The 18,487-nt window shown below is 45.2% G+C and overlaps 1 long non-coding RNA gene across 1 annotated transcript in view; it reads left to right on the forward strand.

Annotated features, from left to right (window-relative positions):
- The first annotated feature begins 548 nt into the window (after positions 1–548).
- The window catches only part of LOC119627189 (uncharacterized), a 35,056-nt gene continuing 17,117 nt past the window's right edge, over positions 549–18,487 (forward strand). The window contains exon 1 of the long non-coding RNA XR_005243247.2: positions 549–799. This is a non-coding gene — a long non-coding RNA (uncharacterized lncRNA). The remainder of the gene's footprint in view (positions 800–18,487) is intronic.

An 18,487-nucleotide genomic window follows, 5' to 3' on the forward strand; every position in this document is an offset into this window, starting at 1 on the left:
TTTATTCCTCCCAGTCCACATTTGTGCAGTCCTCACATATCTCTGAACAGGGTACTTAAATTAGGTAACTGGCAAGGAACAAGGTTTTTTTGAGGAGGGAAGGTGAGGGGATTTTTTGACCTCGTACCATTGCTTGAGAGGCAGAAGCCAACATACCATTAGTCAAACCCAGACCAAGTTCATCAGATTATGAGGCTCTAGACCCCACACCTGTCTAGGGACTGCAAAGAGCAGTCAGCATATATAGGAAAATTCCCTCTTGCCTCCCCTGATTCTCAGCCCTCACCAGCCTGGGCCCATTGGTAAATTAATGTTGAGTTAAAAATACCACTGCTACCACCAGCACATGCCAAATACACAGTCCCTGAAACACCTATGTACTGAAGCACCTACGTGGTGTTTAGCGCTGATACAGTTCCCTGCCCTTTCTGAGCCTGATAGTCTGGCTGTCTGATAGGAGCAGGGAACCCACAGATATCATCTACTTCTGTAAAATTCGTTCAGTTAATGAGCATCCACCCAGAGAAGAAGGATCATTTTCAGCCTCCCTGACCACAGGCTTTGGTTTCAGGACAATGCAGATTGGGCAGCAGATCAAATAAAGCCGTCAGCAGCCCATAGGACAGTCTCAAGGGGGTTAACTGTCCCTGTCCTCTACAATGGTTGCTGGGGAGCAATTTGCCCTTGAATCCTCCATACTGTCCCTAAATTGACAATTTCATTTCCTTCCAATCCCGCCCCCTGCCCTGAAGATCTGCTGAGGCTGCGAGTTCCATGTGAGAAAGCAGGAGGATAATAGGTGAGTTCCATCCATCCATCAGCCGTAATGGTCGCGGACACTCCAGGCCTTTTGTCTGCTGCTTTCCCGGAGGATGCAGGCTAGGGACCTGGGGTATTTACACTGCCTTTGTGTGTGTGGTTTTTAAATCAGCCCTCTTGTTTACATCCCAGCCTTTACCCAGGCTGTTTACTACCTTTGGAGGGGCCAGGCCACTAAGTCAACATGCATTAAGACCCAACATCAAAATGTCATAATACGAATGAGCAGGATTCTGAAAGGCCAGGGACATTGGCTGCTCTGTTGGGTCCTGTTTAGTCTGAGGGTAATGAAGAGCTCACAGATGACCTGATTTCATTAAACTAGGTCAGACTCAGCTGAAAAGCGGCTATGACTCTCACCCAGTTACACAGCCAGCTCTTCCTCTCTCCCTGCCTCCCTCCACCCCCACCCCCACCTCGGGGCTTGAATGCTTTCTGGGAATTAACGCTGAGTTTTGTCAATACAGTAGCTAAATCTCCATGGAATAATTGGACCTTTCCCTTCGGCTTCTGTTTGTGCAGTGGCGAGGCCAGGCATGGGAGAGAAGGGGGTGGACTTTAACGCAGGACGTATGATTCAGTTGTAGCAGTTTGCTTTTGAGCCAGACATTCTGAGTTACAGCATCTTATCTGAGGGCTGTATTGATGGAAGCAGCTGAACTGACTCAAAGAGGAGTTATCATGCAAACAAGGCTTTCAATGTGTCCTGGCTCACCAGCAACACACAGGCCCTCTGCATCTTCAGAAGGCTCCTGGTGGGGAGTAGGAAAGGGACCAGGCAGAGGGTGGAGGCAGGAAGGAGTGGTGTCCGAAGGCTGCTGAGGGAGGAGACGTGGTCCTACCCCTGTCCCTCCTTGCTAGGGAAAGACTGAGTCTGTGGTGGGCATTCCAGGCAGGCAGAATTCAGTTCATCCACACAGAAGAAAGCGTTTCTAACAATTAAAGCTGTCTGAAGATTGGATGGGCTGTCAGATAAGCTCACTTATACGTTATTAAGCATCTACTATGTCTCAGACCTTATGCTGGGGACCTTGCTCTGAGCTCTGCAACATCTCAGTTCATAAGAGATGAGGAAACTGAGGTTTAGAAGTAAGTGACTCATGTAGCAAAACTAATATGAAGCAGATACAGGATTTGAACCCAGATCTTTCTATATCCATACTTCTTGCACTGTCCGCACTGCCCCCACCTCTTGTTCAGGGCACATGGAGGATGCCTTAGTTTTGCTCCATGGTGTCTGAGGCCTTAGCTATGAGACTAAAAGGTTGAGGGCTGAGATCACTGAAGGCTTGCTGCGTCACATGCCTGGTGGTGAATGCTGGCTGTTGGCTGGGGGTCTCAGTTCCTCTCTACGTGGACTTCAGCCTGTGGACTCTCCGTGTGGGTTGCTTGGGCTTCCTCACAGCATGGTGACTGGGTTCCAAGGGTGAGCGTCCCAAGAAAGAAGATAAAGTAGGAGCACTTTTTCAGTCTATTCTTGAAAGTCACACAGTGTCACTTCTGCACACTGGTATTAGATAGCATTCATTAGAAGCAAGTCACTAAACTTGCCTTATGTTCCAAGGGGAGGGAAATTAAACTCAATCTTTTTTTTTTTTTTTTTAAGATAATACCTTTTAAAAAAATTTTCTCTGATTATAAAAGTAATGCATGAGTAAGGCAAAAACTCCAAACATTATTATGTAGAGCATATGACACCCTTATGCTAAATTCCCAAACCAAAGAATCATCAATATGTGTTGTTTTCTTGTTGCTTTCTGTATATTACTATTGCTTTCTGAATATTACTATTTGTATTAGGGTTCTCTAGAGGGTCATTATATTAGGGACATCTGTATTAGGGTTCTCTAGAGCATATATGAAAGGGAGTTTATTAAAGAGTGTTGACTCACATGATCACAAGGTGAAGTCCCACAATAGGCCATCTGGAAGCTGAGGAGCAAGGAAGCCAGTCTGAGTCCCAAAACCTCAAAAGTATGGAAGCCAACAGTGCAACCTTCAGTCTGTGGCAAAGGCCCGAGAGCCCCTGGAAAACCACTGGTGTAAAATTCAAGAGTCCAAAAGCTGAAGAACTTGGAGTCTGACATTCGAGGGCAGGAAGCATCCAGCACAGGAGAAAGATGAAGGCCGGAAGACTCAGCGAGTCTGCTCTTTCCATCTTTTTCTGCCTGCTTTATTCTAGCTGCACTGACAGCTGATTAGATGGTACCCACCCAGATCGAGGGTGTGACTGCCTCTCCCAGTCCAGTGATTCAAATGTTCATCTCCTTTGGCAACACCCTCACAGACACACCCAGGATCAATACTTTTCATCCTTCAATCCAATCAAGTTGACACTCAATATTAACCATCACACTGTTCTAAGTAGTCGTATGACATGGTTAAAGTGGTAGTTTAGAAAGATCACTTTGGTGGCAGCAGTAATTAGAGGGAGAGAAACTGAGGTCCAGGAGACTACCAAGGGGTTAGCATCATTATTTAACAAATATATGAATACCTTCAATGTTGGCTTATATAGTCAAGTCTGAAAATAAGAGGGGACTGCTTTAGAGGAACAGAAAAAAATTAAAGAGGAATGGATGAATTCAAGAGACACTTTCAAGGAAGGTTCATTAGGGTTAGTGATTGGATTGTGATTGGGGCAAAGGAGAAAGAGGAGCAAAAGGTGCCTGGAGATTTCAAGTGTGAGTCTTTGGGAGAACCATCCATTATCAGCTCGAGGCAAATCAGGGATGGAAGCTCAGTTTTGGGGAGAGAGATGAGCAGGATGTATTTGGACTGAACTGTCAGAAATCACTATGTTTAGGAGCTAAGCAGAGAAGCCACTCAAAGCGATAGGCAAAGAACAGCCAGGTTTGGGAAGACAGAAGCAAGAGCATGCAGGCCCAGAGCAGAGGGGAAGAGATTCAGAGAGGGTGGCTACAGTGCCAGGTGCCGTAGATGTCTCAAAGAGAGTAAGGCTTGGGAAAGGTGATGGGCCTATAGAGGCGAGCAGTCATGGTTGACTGAGCATCCCTGATGCCAGTGAAATGGCAGAGGCAGAGTCCAGATTACAAGGGCAATAGAGTTTAAATAGTTCTAAACTCAATCTTTGATGAGAGGAGTGGCAAGGTTCTAGAAAACCACATGGAACCAGAAGTATTGCTGAGACCTTTTTGGGAAAATATAACCTAAAACAATATTCAAAATCCTTAACCTTGTGTTCTAGTATGTAAGAGGCTGAAAGGCTACCTCCTAGGGTTGTAGGCTTAAGCCACAGGTTTCCCAGACTTTTTGGATCATGGTGCTCCTAGGCCAAAAAGATACATAACAGTTCTGTTTAAGTGGTTATATCAAAAAGACAAGTATCTCCTAATTAACTAGTAGCTATTTGAAATAATAATACCCATACACGGAAAGAAAAAGTACTGTTTTTATTTCTTTCGCAAATAACTACAACTCACAGGATGTGTGAGCCAGCTGGGCGCTATGTGCCTTCTGAGATCTTGGAATCTGATGGGCCACTACCACCTTCACCTCCTGTTCCGCATTGGTTTTCACACTGCACATGCCTGTTATCCCAGCAACCACCTCAAACTCAACTTTTGCGAGGATATGATGTCCTTGAAAGGGATGCAGCCCAATCTGATGCTGAAATGGTGAGCAGCCTGGAGCTCACAGCTGTATGTTGGCCTGTGGGTGTTGGGTATGGCTTCTACATTTAAAATACTCTTCAGGTTGGGTGTGGTGGCTCACGCCTGTAATCCCAGCACTTTGGGAGTCTGAGGTGAGTGGATCACCTGAGGTCAGGAGTTCAAGACCAGCCTGACCAACATGGTGAACCCCATCTCTACTAAAAATACAAGATTAGTTGGGCATGGTGGTCCATGCCTGTAATCCCAGCTACTTGGGAGGCTGAGGCAGGAGAATCGCTTGAGCCTGGGAGGTGGGGGTTGCAGTGGGCTGAGATCGCACCACAGCACTCCAGCCTGGGCAACAAGGGCAAAACTCTGTCTCAAAAAAAAACAAAATGAAAAAAAAAACAACTCTTCAGTGCTCTTGTGAGTTTGCCGTGGGCCTCAGCGTACCTCATCACACAGTTTGGGAAGTGGGTTTAGACATAGTAGATCCAGAATGAGGGACTGTTTAATGTGCCAAAGTGATGGTTTCCTAACACATACCAAACTTCCTAACAAGGTTATTCAGATTTCACATTTCTAGGATATATTGAAAAAAAAGAACCTTCCTAGAGTGCTGCCCAATATAAGACGAAATTTTACATGAACTGGAAACAATTAGGATTAACCCACCCAACCTCCACACCAAAATCGTTTCTGCAACTCCTGAAGTTAAATGAACCCAGAACATTGACATATTTTCCAAAGCAATTTCTTATTTAGCTCAGAACTTTACATGTGACCTCAATAAGGTCATTTTATGGCTCTTAGTTTCCTTAAATAGAGCACCAAAGTTGTAAAAAGGCGCATTTTTTCTCTAAGGTTACTTAGCAAATTACAAATGAAAGAGGAAATATACATGCGACTAGATAGTTCATCCCCTTACTGCACTAGAAAATATGGCCCAATTTCTCTCTCTCTTTCTTGTTCATAATTCTCAGACAAGACAATAGGAGTCACGTGATGTGACTGAGAAATTGGGCCAGTTAAAAATAGAAGGTGCACTTCACCAAGTTCATTAGAAAGTGGAAGTTTCATTGTTGATTGCTGTTCATTTATCTCTGCCTGCCGCATCTGCGAGGGAGGCAAGAGACAATTGCAGATTCTGAGAGCTGGAACCCCCCCACCCGCCTTGTTCTATTTCCTGGCCTGGCCAAGCAGCAATGCCCAGGAGCTCACCTGAGCCCCATGAACTCTCTTGGTCCTCAGGGAACTCTCTTCTCTGGTTGGCAGCGGCTTTAGTTGGGAGAAAGCTCTAGCTGGCTCCTCTTTCCTCCCAATGGGAGTGCTCAACATCGGCTTTTCTAAATGGGAAACGAAGGTCTCCAGCCTCACGTATGCAACGTAGTGTCTGTACTTTGGCCCTTGCAGAGTTCTGAAGGTCTTAACAAGCCTTGCCTGCATAGCAACTGGCAGGTGGGAGAAGAGAGAGGCCACACTGAGATCTGTCAGTTTCATAAATGGAACTGAGTCCTCCCCTCAGCAGCTCAGAGTGAACACCCACTATGGGTCCAGCAGTGCCTGGGGCCACAGATCTAGAAAGGACAATGATATACACTTGCAAGCCTTGCAGGGTTCCCAGGACAGAGGGTCCAAGGAAGGACCAGAACTCCCAGACCTGATTCTTCCCTCTGACGGTGGTCAATATTCTTCACATTAGGGTTTGCATATTGTCTCATCTAACCAGGTATTCTCACCTCCTCCCCACTTTTTTTTCCACTTTCAGAATCAGGTGGTACATGTGCAGATTTGTTGCAAAGGTATATTGTGTGAGGCTGAAGTTTAGAGTACGAATGAATCCGTCACTCTGGTAGTTTTTTTCAGCCTTTGCCCTCCTCCCTCCCTGTCACCCCTTGTATCCTCCAGTGTCTATTGTTCCTATTTTTATGTCCATGTGTACCCAATGTTTAGTTCCCACTTATAAGTGAGAATATGTGGTACTTGGTTTTCTGTTCCTGTATTAATCCTCTTAGGATAATGGCCTCCAGCTGTATCCATATTGCTGCAAGGGACATGATTTCATTCCTTTTTACAGTTGCATAGTATTCCATGGGGTATATGTATCACATTTTCTTTATCCAATTCACCATTGATGGGCACTTGGGTTGATTCCGTGTCTTTGCTGTTGTCTCATCCTTGTTTTACAGATAAACAAGTTAAGGCCCTGAGAGGAGAAGTGGTCAGACTGCACTAGGACCCTTTCCTATCAGGGTGGGTGACCTGTCCTTTGTACCAGATCCCTTCGTTCGATGGTATAGGAAGAGGGTGTGTGTCCTAAGCCTGGGCTCCCTCTGCAGAGAGTGCTGAGTCTGGGATGGGCAGGCACATTTGGGCCAGGCTGTTCTTCCTAAAGTTATCACAGAAGCCATGGTTCTGCTTATACTCTACGATTCCCTCTGAGTTGAGGCCAACTGAACAGCAGACACAGAAGCCAGCAGATGGAGGTTCAGTCTCAGCCGTGCTGCTGAGGAGGGTGGCATTCAGAGCTCCATGGCGAGAGTCTGGCTTCCTCACCCCCCACCTTCCAAGTTTATACTTTGAGACAACCTGCCCGAGGAGGAGCTGGAGGCCACCGAGCTGTGCTGTTTTTCCATGGTTTCTGCCTCACCCTGTCTAGCCCATTTGTTGGAAGCATGAGAGATGAAGCTCCCATTCTGTGTGCAGCAGGTGGGCCAGGCCCTGACCTTTCAGTGCTCATCCTACAGGTGCATGGGTAGATGGAACACCCCAGCTGGCCAGGCAGGCCCCCGGAGGGCCGAGCCACTCAGCCTACCTCACAGTCAGGTAAGCCTGCTCCTTCCTTAGCATTAGTGGTGAGTGGCAGGGGGCCCCAGTGTCTCACCTCCTCATTGTTCACTTTTGGGAGAGAATACACAGGTTCCCCCAGTGGTCACCAAGTAGGGGGCAGCCTCCTCTTATTTTGCCTTTAGTTTACCCGAAGCTGAGGGGCCTCATGCCATGTGCCCTGTGCACACGGGGTGCCCCAGCAGTGTAGACTGCATGGCCCGTGGTGCTGACTTGAGCTGTGGTGGAAGAAGCCTAAACCACAAGTCAACTCACAAAGGGCTGATTCTTCACTGCTGTCCAGGGCTGTGGCACTGCGGAGCCCACCCAGCCGGTACAGCAGTTTGTCTTGAGAGCAGCTGGTCCCACCTGCTCTCCAGGTGGACTTTCAAGCTTCGACTCTTGCAAAGTGGCTTGTCAATGGGACACGCCCACTGGGTCCCCACCTGGTGTTCTTTTGGACAATTAATCTTAGGGCAGCTGGTGGAAGGAGCCTTGGAGAGCGGGAGCACAGGGTGGGGTGGGGTGAGGGTGGGAGGAGAGTGTTAGAATTGCTCATTTGAGACTTTTTTTGTTTTATTGTGTTTTGTTTGAGATGGAGTTTTGCTCTTGTCACCCAGGCTGGAGTGCAGTGGTGTGATCTTGGCTCACTGCAACCTCCGCCTCCTGGGTTCAAGTGATTCTCCTGCTTCAGTCTCCTTGTAGCTGAGATGACAGGTGGATGCCAAGATGCCTAGCTAATTTTTGTATTTTTAGTAGAAACGGGGTTTCACCATGTTGGTCAGGCTGGTTTCAAACTTCTGGCCTCAGGCAATCTGCCTGCCTTGGCCTTCCAAAGTGCTGGGATTACAGGCATGAGCCATGACGCTCAGCCCATTTGAGGGATTTTAAGATATGTATGTCTGCACCAGCTCCTTCCACTGCCTGAAAATGAAGCTAGGCCAGGTTACTATTAGAATATCTAAGAAGGGGGATGTTCTACAGCATGTGTTTTACCTGTTAAAGTAGAAACAGAAAACAGAGTCCCTTGAGGGCATCACTAGGAGACTGGTAGCTTTCTCTGAGTGATGATGCTGAGTGATGATGAAGGCAGATTCCTACAGAAAAAGTAGTTTTTACTACTCTTTCTAGGTTCTCCTCATTTGGCCCATTCCTAAAATACAGGATCCTGCTGCTGAGTGACTCCCCTAGGACACGATGACCTCCATCCTTTTCCTCCTCTCGCTCCCGCTCTTCCCTCCATCCTCTTCCTCCTCTCACTCCCGCTCTTCCCTCCTCCTCTTCCCTAGACCTCAGCTAAAAATAGGATGCTATGCCAGGGTAAGAGAGGATCTTTGTGTTTTATAGTTGAGGAAACTGAGGCCCAGAGTGGGGAAAAAGTCAAGAGACCTTTTGGGCATTCTAGGTGTGTACCGATAGGTCCAAAATGAATTTGTAGAAATTGAATTTCGGCATAGAGAGAAATAAGCATTTTCTGAGTCACAACATCCTTATGTAGGAGGCAGTGTCCTCGGTGCGGTCCTGGTCCAGTTATGGTACATGGAGCCTGTACCATGTGAGGGATGTGGTGTGTAACTTATCTCCCACGTTGGTCTTCTGTAAAATGGGGGTATTCGCTTGTCTATGTTCCGGGACTCTCGCCAGTGGTAGGTGAGCTACTGTATGGAAAAGGGCTATGATTGGACCTGGTGCATTAAGACACACTATTCATTCATTTCCATAGGGTAGCAGACATGGTAGTTAGGATGTGGGTTCTGGAGCTCTACCATCTGAGTTCTGATCCCAGCTCTGCACTTTACTAGCTTTGTGACCTTAGGTGAGTTATTTTACCTCTCTGGTCCTCAAATGTCTTGTCTATAAAATGAGGATAAAATCGTATCACCTCAGAGGGTCAATATGAGGATCAAATAAGTAAACCACCAAGAACAGTGCCTGGCACATAAGTTCTCAATAAATGTTAGCTGCTATGATAAACATTATTATGGGCAAACCATGAGTGTTATTATTATAATTGTTGTTCCATCTTCCAGAGTCTCAGGACTCTGAGTGATGATGAAAGCAGATTCCTACAGAAAGTTAGGATTGACGAAAAATCCCCCCGGCTCACCATCAATGGGGATGTCCAGGGAGATACTGAACAATTATTTTTTCATGCTAACAAGAGGACTCTTGCATGAAAGCAGAACGTAAAGCTAATTTCCCCTTCAAAGACTCTATGTTTCAAAAACAACACTGAATTTTTCAGGTATTTAAACAGGTGGGTAAGGGGCTGGGCACAGTGGCTCACACCTAAAATCCCAATGCTCGGGGCCAGGAGTTTGAGAACAGCTTGGGCAACATAGCAAGACCCTCATCTCTACAAAAAATTTAAAAAAAAAATTAGCTGGGCATGGTGTTAGGTGCCTGTAGTCCTAGCTACTCAGGAGGCTGAGGTGTGAGGATCACTTGAGCCTGGGAATTTCAGATTACTGTGAGCTATGATTGTATCACTGCACTCCAGCCTAGGCTACAGAGTGAGACCCTAGCTCTAATACATATATATATATATATATATATATATATATATATATATATATATATATGGTAAGAAGGCATTGCATCTCCTTTTAAAGAAGTTGATCTTTATCTTCTCCCATCTGGCCATTCAATGCTTTCAGAATACCTTCTATGTGACAGACACTCTATAGGCACTTGGAACCAGAGCTAGATGAGGTGCAACTTTTGCCTTCAAGAGAAACAGATATACAAGCCCATGTTTTTAGGACATGGTATTGGATACAAGGAACCTATCAGGGGCAGTGTGGGCAAAGGGGGTTCTGTGACTACTTCTGGGGAATTCTGACCGAGAAGTCTTCCGAGAAAGAAAACCACTAGTCCTGGGTTCCAAAAGAGAGGTAGGAGTGTCCCAGGCAGGAAAGAGGGGAAGGACATTCCCAGAGGAGGAAACACCATCTTCTCTCTTCCTCCCTGATGGCACTGTGAGACTGAGACCATGATGGCAGTTTAAGTGCTTTGCAAAATAGCAAATGAGAAGGGTTATCGACAAGCTAACCAGTGTGCCTCTGACTTTGCAAGAAGCTGCTGGCCCCTGTTTTGGGAGCCACCAGCATGTCTGAGGTCTGCTGTTAGTGATCTCAAAGCTGAGGGTTTATGCCTAATATCAGACATCCCCTCCCTGAGGGGATACCAGTCAAGATGATCCCTGTGTTTCTGAAATGTAGAAGAAATAAACCTCATTTCCATCTTTACCTCATGTTTTATAAATGTCAAGAAAGGCCCAACATTGCTCACATCCCCACCGCCAACTCAGATCCATTCAAATCAAAAGAGGAGATCAAATCCCCCACCTTGAAAAGCTTCTGGAATCCAATAGCCTCTGCCCTCATTGCATAATTGCATCCATCCCCACATCATAGTCAAGTCAGGTGAGGGTTTCAGTTAACCTGGGAGAAGGGAGAAGGTATTAAAGGCTGAGTGCCTGCCAATTACCTCCATAGAGGCAGAGCGTAGGACCAGAGAATAGAAACAACCATTATGTCAGGCATGTGTGATTACAGGAGAAAGGAGGAATTCAGGTGGGAGAATTATGGGGAGAGGAGGAGAAAGCAGAGCCTTAGGGATTATGTGGCCTTTGTAGGAGCCTGGCCGATCTTGCTCCCTCTGATCTGGTGACCACAGGAGCTGTGCCAGCAAGGCTCAGGACCACAGATGGCTCCAGCCTGGTGCAGTAGAAAAAGCAGGGTATTTGAAATCACCAATACCTGAGCTAGAGTCATGGCAGGGGCTCTAGTCAGCTGCATGACTGTTCACAGATGACTTATATAAATCTTAATTTCCTTACTGGTAAAATGAGGCTAATAAAGGTAGTGGGTTTTAAACAATATAATGAAAGTAAAGATGCAGGCATAGTGCTAGCTACAGAGACATAGCAGGTGATCAGTAGATGTTCAGGCATCAAGGAACAGACATTTACTGAACACCTACCGAGAGTCTCACCTGTTGGACTGACTGTCCCTGATCATCATTGTCCAAACTTATGTCATTCACTCACTCAATAAACATTTATTGAGATAAACTATATGTCAAGCACTGAATTATGCTCTGGGGCTGCAGACTCGTACATAATAGGTGTCTTTGTGGAGTTCACACATTATATCCATGAAGATTCTTTTTGTAGCCTTGTCTGTAAATGTTGGAAATAACCTGGAGGCCCAACAATAAGGGAATAGTAAAGTAGATGATGGCTTGTCCAGCCAAAGAAGTATTCATGTATGGCAATACTGACAATTGCTTATCACATATGAACTGAAATAAGCAGGAAAAGAAATTCTAAATACAATTAAGCTTTGTTATTCATAATAGTTATGTTTTATAAGTTTATTAGTCTGTTCTTACATTACTAACAAAGACATGCCTGAGACTAGGAAACTTATAAAGGAAAGAGGTGTAATTGACTCACAGTTCTGCAGGACTGGGAATGCCTCAGGAAACTTACAATCATGGCAGAAGGGGTAGCAAACACATCCTTCTTCACATGGCAGCAGGAACGAGAAGAATGAGTGCCCAGCAAAGGGGGAAACCCCTTATAAAAACATCAGCTCTTGTGAGAACTAACTCACTATCACAAGAACAAGATGGGGGAAACTGCCCCTATGATTTAATTATCTCCACCTGGTCCCTCCCAGGACATGTGGGGATTATGGAAACTATAATTCAAGGTGAGATTGGGTGGGGAAACAGCCAAACCATATCATTTTGCCCCTGGCCCCTCCCAAATCTCTTGTCCTCATGATTCAAAACACAATTATCCCCTTCCAACCATCCCCCAAAGCTTAACTCATTCCAGCATTAACTCAAAAGTCCAAGCCCAAAGTCTCATCTAGCACAAGGCAAGTCCCTTCTTCCTCTGAGCCTGTAAAATCAAAAGCAAGTTAGCTACTTACTAAATACAATGGTAGTACAGGCATTGGGAAATACACCCATTTCAAGTGGGAGAAATTGGCCCAAACAAAGGAGTTACAGGCCCCTTCCAAGTATGAAATCCAATAGTGCAGTCATTAAACCTTAAAGTTCCAAAATGATCTCCTTCGACTCCACTTCTAACATCCAGGTCATGCTTATGCAAGGGGTGAGCTCCCATGGCCTTGGGCAGCTCTGCCCCTGTGGCTTTGCAGGGTACAACCCCACTCCCAGCTGCTTTCATGGACTGGTGTTGAGTGCCTGTGGCTTTTTCAGGAGCATAGGGCAAGCTGTTGGTGGATCTACCATTCTGGGGTCTGGAGGATTGTAGCTCTCTTCTCACAGCTCCACTGGGCAGTTGTTCTAGTGGGGACTCTGTCTGGGGGCTCTGACCCCACATTTTCCTTCTGCACTGCCCTACTAGCAGAGGTTCTATGTGAGGGCTCCATCCCTGCAACAAACTTCTGCCCGGACATGAAGGCAGTTCCATGCATCTTCTGAAATCTAGGTGGAGGTTCTGAAACCTCAATTCTTGACTTCTGTGTACCCACAGGTTCAACACCACATGTAAGCCACAATGCTTGGGCCCTGCACCCTCTGAGTCAATGGTATGTGCTGTATGTTGGCCCCTTTTAGCCATGGTTACAGCTGAAGCAGCTGGGACTTAGGGCACCATGTCCCTAGGTTGCATAGAGCAGTGGGGTCCTGGGCCTAGCCCAGAAAACCATTGTTTCCTCCTAAGCCTCTAGGCTTGTGATGGGAGGGGCTGCAGTGAAGATCTCTGACATGCTCTGGAGACATTTGCCACATTGTCTTAGTGATTAACATTTGGCTTCTCATTACTTATGCAAATTTATGCAGCCAGCTTGAATTTCTCCCCAGAAAATGAGTTTTTCTTTTCTGTCACATCATCAGGCTGCAGATTTTCCAAACTTTCCAAACTTTCATGTTCTGCTTCTTGAACACTTTTCCACTTAGAAATTTCTAAATTTCTAAATTCCACTTGAAATGGGTGTATTTACCCAATGCCTGTACTACCATTGTATTTAGTAAATAACTAACTTGCTTTTGATTTTACAGGCTCAGAGGAAGAAGGGACTTGCCTTGTGCTAGATGAGACTTTGGGCTTGGACTTTTGAGTTAATGCAGATACTCTAAATTCAAGTTCAAAGTTCCACAGATCTCTAGGGCAGGGGAAAAATGTAGCCAGTCCCTTTGCATAGCAAAAGTGACCTTTACTCCAGTTCCCAACAAGTTCCTCATCTCCATCTGAGACCACCTCAGCCTGGACATCATTGTTCATATCACTATCAGCATTTTGGTCTAAGCCATTCAAGTCTCTAGGAAGTTCTAAACTTCCCCACATCTTCCTGTCTTCTGAGCCCTTCAAGTCTCTAGGAAGTTCCAAACTTTGCCACATTTTCCTGTCTTCTTCTGAGCTCTCCAAATGGTTCAAACTTCAGCCTGTTATCTAGTTCCAAAGTTGCTTCCACATTTTTGGATATCTTTACACCCCATTCTGAGTACCAATTTACTGTATTAGTCTGTTTTCATGCTGCAGACATATCCTAGACTGGGTTATTTATAAAGAAAAGAGGTTTAATTGACTCACAGTTCTGCAGGGCTGAGGAGGCCTCAAGAAATGTACAATTATGGCAGAAGGGGAAGCAAACATGTTCTTCTTCACATGGCAGCAGGAAGGAGAAGAATGAGTGCCCAGTGAAGGAGGAAGCCCCTTATTAAACCTTCAGATCTCATGAGAACTAACACACTATCACGAGAACAGGATGGGATAAACTGCACCCATGATTCAATTATCTCCACCTGGTCCCTCCCACAACACATGGGGATTATGGAACCTACAATTCAAGATGAGATTTGGTGGGGACACAGCCAAATACTATTGCCATGAATACTGAATTAGTGAATGCTGAACCATTGCCTCTAGGAGGAACACAGAGTCCTGAGAGCCTCTGATTATAATGTTTTGTTAGTTGATTAATTCATAATTTTATTTTATGCAGGCTTCTATCCAAGGACAGAATCTTGTTGATTCACTAAAATGAAACTCATGGCCAATAGCCCTTGAAGTCGTGTTGAAAGGAAGCTCATCTAATACATACTCTCTCTGTAAGGCACATCCCAACCTCCTTACATGCAGAAACACTAGACAACACTTCAGCACTATGCTTAGGAGCCATTTAAAACAGACAGATTTCCAATAGAAAGCACAAAAATGCAAAAAACGTGGGCACTAAATAGTCTGTGAAAGCGATGCTCATTTACAGTATGAGAGCTGAAACAAGAAGGCAGAACTTGTCCTGTTCAAACTCTACTAGGAACATGTATGTGGAACTACTCAAAATTTCCACCACTTTGTGCATGTCTGTGGACGACCAAGACAGTGCGACAAGTATTGATTTTGGAGTTACAAATACATTTTAGCAAGTAGGTGAATTCACAAATACGGAATCCACAAACAGTGAGAGTGTACGTGTGGATAAAGCCTGGAGACATTGGAGAAGAAAATTAAAATGTTGGTCACAGGATTACTACTGATGCTTCTCTGTTTTAAAATTTTCATTAATGTCAAATTTTTTCCTTTGTTTAACAATAAATAACACTTTAGGGAAAACAAACAAAGCCTCCATCTGGCTCTTACACCCTCCTCCTCTGCCACCTTGTTCTCATGACATGGGCAGTGGGCTTAGAAATGGAGGGAATGAAGCTTCAGGGTTAGGGGTTCCCAGCCTGGGCTCCTCCATGCCAAGGCTTCTGGAATGATCACTGACAGTTAAACATTTTGCTCCAAGGTAGCTAAAATCATGCCTTAGGCCGGGTGCAGTGGCTCACACCTGTAATCCTAGCACTTTGGGAGGCTGAGACAGGCAGATTGCCTGAGCTCAGGAGTTTGAGACCAGCCTGGGCAACATGTTGAAAACCTGTCTTTACTAAAACACAAAAAATAAGCTGGGTGTGGTGGTGTGCACCTGTAGTCCCAGCTACTCAGGAGGCTGAGGCGGGAGAATTGCTTGAACCCAGGAGGCAAAAGTGGCAGTGAGCCAAGATTGTGCCACTGCACTCTAGCCTGGGCAACAGGGAGAGACTCTGTCTAAAAAACAAACAACAACAACAAAAAATGCCTTTACTCAGCCTCTCCGGAGCCCGAAGCACTGACTAGTTTTCCTCTGGTTGTAGTCATGTCCTTGCCATGTGGCAGCTCCAGTGGCCTCAACTCCATCAGAACCTTTTATGCAATTTCCTGTGTTTTGATGACAGAAAATTTGGAAAATAAGTTAGTGTAGTTTGTTTAATAGAGCCCAAAACTTGGGCTCTTTGGAGAAAAGATTGTTGTTGTTTTTTTTTTTTAAATGAGTGATTGTGATTGAAATATTAAGAGTTGTTGCTCTAAATTATGTGAAAGGCACCCTTTTGGGTTCCTTTTCAAAGGTATTTGGCAAGAAACCAGCTCAGCCATCGACGGGACCTAGATGACCTATCGGATCATTCTAAGGGGCTATTTAAAGAAGATGTAGAAACTTCTTCATCAATACTTGCTGAAGCTAGAAGTATTGTCCTAATTCCTGACTATGGGGACAGGAAATTCCAGGCCACAAAGGTTGCTCACATTTTTACCTGATTTGCCTCCAGATTTGAGGTAATGTGAATGGCTTGTTTGTCTAACTCAGCTCTGCTCAAATCAATCTTTCACGGGTCCCCCCAGTAAAGATCACCTTGGGTCAAAGGTCATAGGTCATCATGGTTCTTAAATACCCACCCACTTTGTAGGAGTTCCAAAGTGGACAATTACTCAGAAATTAGTGAGGAATAAAAGCACGTATTTCAAAAGACTAATTGGGAAAAATGAGTATAGCATGTGCAGTAATGTTTCAAATGTTGTCTTTACGGCTATCCCAATTAATTTCCCGTGTTTCTCCAACTTGACTTTTAAAAAGATAGAATATAATAGAAAGCAACCTGCTAATGATGTGCAGAGTTGCCTGTGTCACATCTGCTGTACAATGACTTGACCATTAGGATATTCACCCTTTTTATGTGCCTCGGTGCACTCGTGCACAGCACATTCTTAAATGTATGTGAGTCCAGACACATATATGCAAATTTGTGATCAAAAGATTTTCCCTAAATAATTAATTCAGGGCTACTGCTGAGGAACAAAGCAAAACTTAGAGGGGCTTTCCAAAAATATCATAGTTTTGCCATTCAGTAGTCCTGACCTTGCGGTGCAAATCTATTAATTTTGATGTAATAAAAAAAGTGTTCATAGAAACAAGCAAGAAATAAATAGGGACTTTAAGATTATATGAAAAGGTGGAAATTGAAAGGTGAGCTAGGGATTGTCCAGATGACAGGCCAAGGCAGTGGAGGCAATGTGAATGGAGCAGGTTGGTTAAATTCATGTGTGTTTTAAAAGGGTGACTGTTCGTTGTGTGCACGACTCACAGGCTCTGCTTCCTGGAGAGCCAGGTAGTTGCTTTTTCGATGAAAGAAAATCATTTCAATATGCAGAAGGAGAGGGCTTTTCGACTATAGCTTCTTCAAAGCGTGACCTCCAAATGGTCACAGATCAAGATGCCTCGTATTTACCTTCATGCCGGGCTTTCAAATCAACATTTGGCAACTTTCAACATTTCTATTGTGCAGTTTTAGGGCAAGGATTAAAAAGAAATCCATCTGTTAATATTTGTTTTTCTTGTCCTTTGTTAACCAAAGATTCTTAGGAACTTTCCAATTTAAAGGAACAACTTTTATTCATCATCTTGGTTAGAAGCAGCTTCTGCACCTTGGGCCTTCCTCTTAGAGGGGAGCATACCTTAAATAAGGAAGGACTTGGTGAGTGATACTAGCCCTTCTCTAGTCAGCAGAGCAAGATGCGGAAAGGTACAGGCCTAGTTCTAAAGTGCTGAATGAATTAACTGCAAATGGTTGTTGATTCTTTTTGCTTGCTGGAGCACCCGCTGTGCACTGGACAGGGAGCTGGACACCTGGTAAATCTTCTATAGTCTTTATAACAATGTTGCGAAGTGAGCATTATCAATATCACTGCTTAAATGAGGCAGCATGGAGAGGTTAAGTAACTTACCTAGAGCCACTCAGCTAAGTGGTTGAGCTGGGATTCAAGCCACATGTGTCTGCTTTGTGGTTTCTATTGGGTCACATTTCCCAGAAGCCCTGAAATCACCATGGAAAAGATGGCGTCTCCGAGAGCCCACCGAGGGGGTGCGGGACTTAGGCTCATCTCGCCAGGGTGGGGGAGGTAGAGGGAGCAGCCAGATGCTCCAGCCATCTCAGGTCAAATGAAGCCTGATCCTTTCTCAGCTTGATTTGACCTAGAACTAGGAAACAGATGGGTCCAAGCAGCCCCAGGGTCTGAGGACGGCTGGGCAGACACATGTGTCCTGGCTGCAATCGCTCTCATTCTGAGGGCCCAGGGCTTGGGGCTGCTCTGGGGCCCTAGCTCCAGTGTGGGTCTTTTGACTTGTAAAGCCCTAGCTAGGAATTCCTCTGTCAGGCTAGAGGGCTTGTTCTTTCTGAGGGCAGTAGACCCAGGGAGGCCCAGAGCAAATCCAGGGAGATAAGGCAGATGTCAACAGATGCATTGTAAACAATCTGGTGTGGATGCCGGAAGAGATAGCGGAGGAGATAAACAGGGATCTAGGAAAGGTGCCCCATGGACTTAAGACTAACTCAACCCCAAAGAGCTGTCCTTCATGCTGGGCCATGAAGATGTTTAGAAACACCTTCTAATTGGATGAACATGGGACCTGGCTCACAGATTTTTACTACATGTGTGTGAAGTGAATGAACAAATGAATAGAGACCTAGGCATTTATTCATTCACTACTCACTTACCGATATGAGGACCAACAGTTCCGGTTTGTCTAGGACTAAGGGGTGTCCCGGGATATGGGACTTTCAGTGCTAAGACGAGGAATGTCCTGGGCAAACCAGGACTAGTTGGTCTCTGTAATTACTGAGGATCTATGATGGACCGGTCCCTGGACCCCCACTGGGCATATAGAGGTAAGTCAGACTCAGTTCCTGCTCTCAAGAAGTGCACAGCATGGTTACAACAGGTAGATAGAAGGCAGAGTGGCAAATGTCATGATAGGGCCATGAACAAGAGCAAGGCTGTGGAGCCTGACACTTTAGCGATGGCCTTTTTTTTTTTTTTTTTTTTTTTTGAGACGGAGTCTCGCTCTGTCACCCAGCCTGGAGTACAGTGGCGCGATCTCAGTTCACTGCAA

Source organism: Chlorocebus sabaeus, chromosome 14, assembly GCF_047675955.1.
Source record: "Chlorocebus sabaeus isolate Y175 chromosome 14, mChlSab1.0.hap1, whole genome shotgun sequence".
Taxonomy (NCBI): Eukaryota; Metazoa; Chordata; class Mammalia; order Primates; family Cercopithecidae; genus Chlorocebus; species Chlorocebus sabaeus.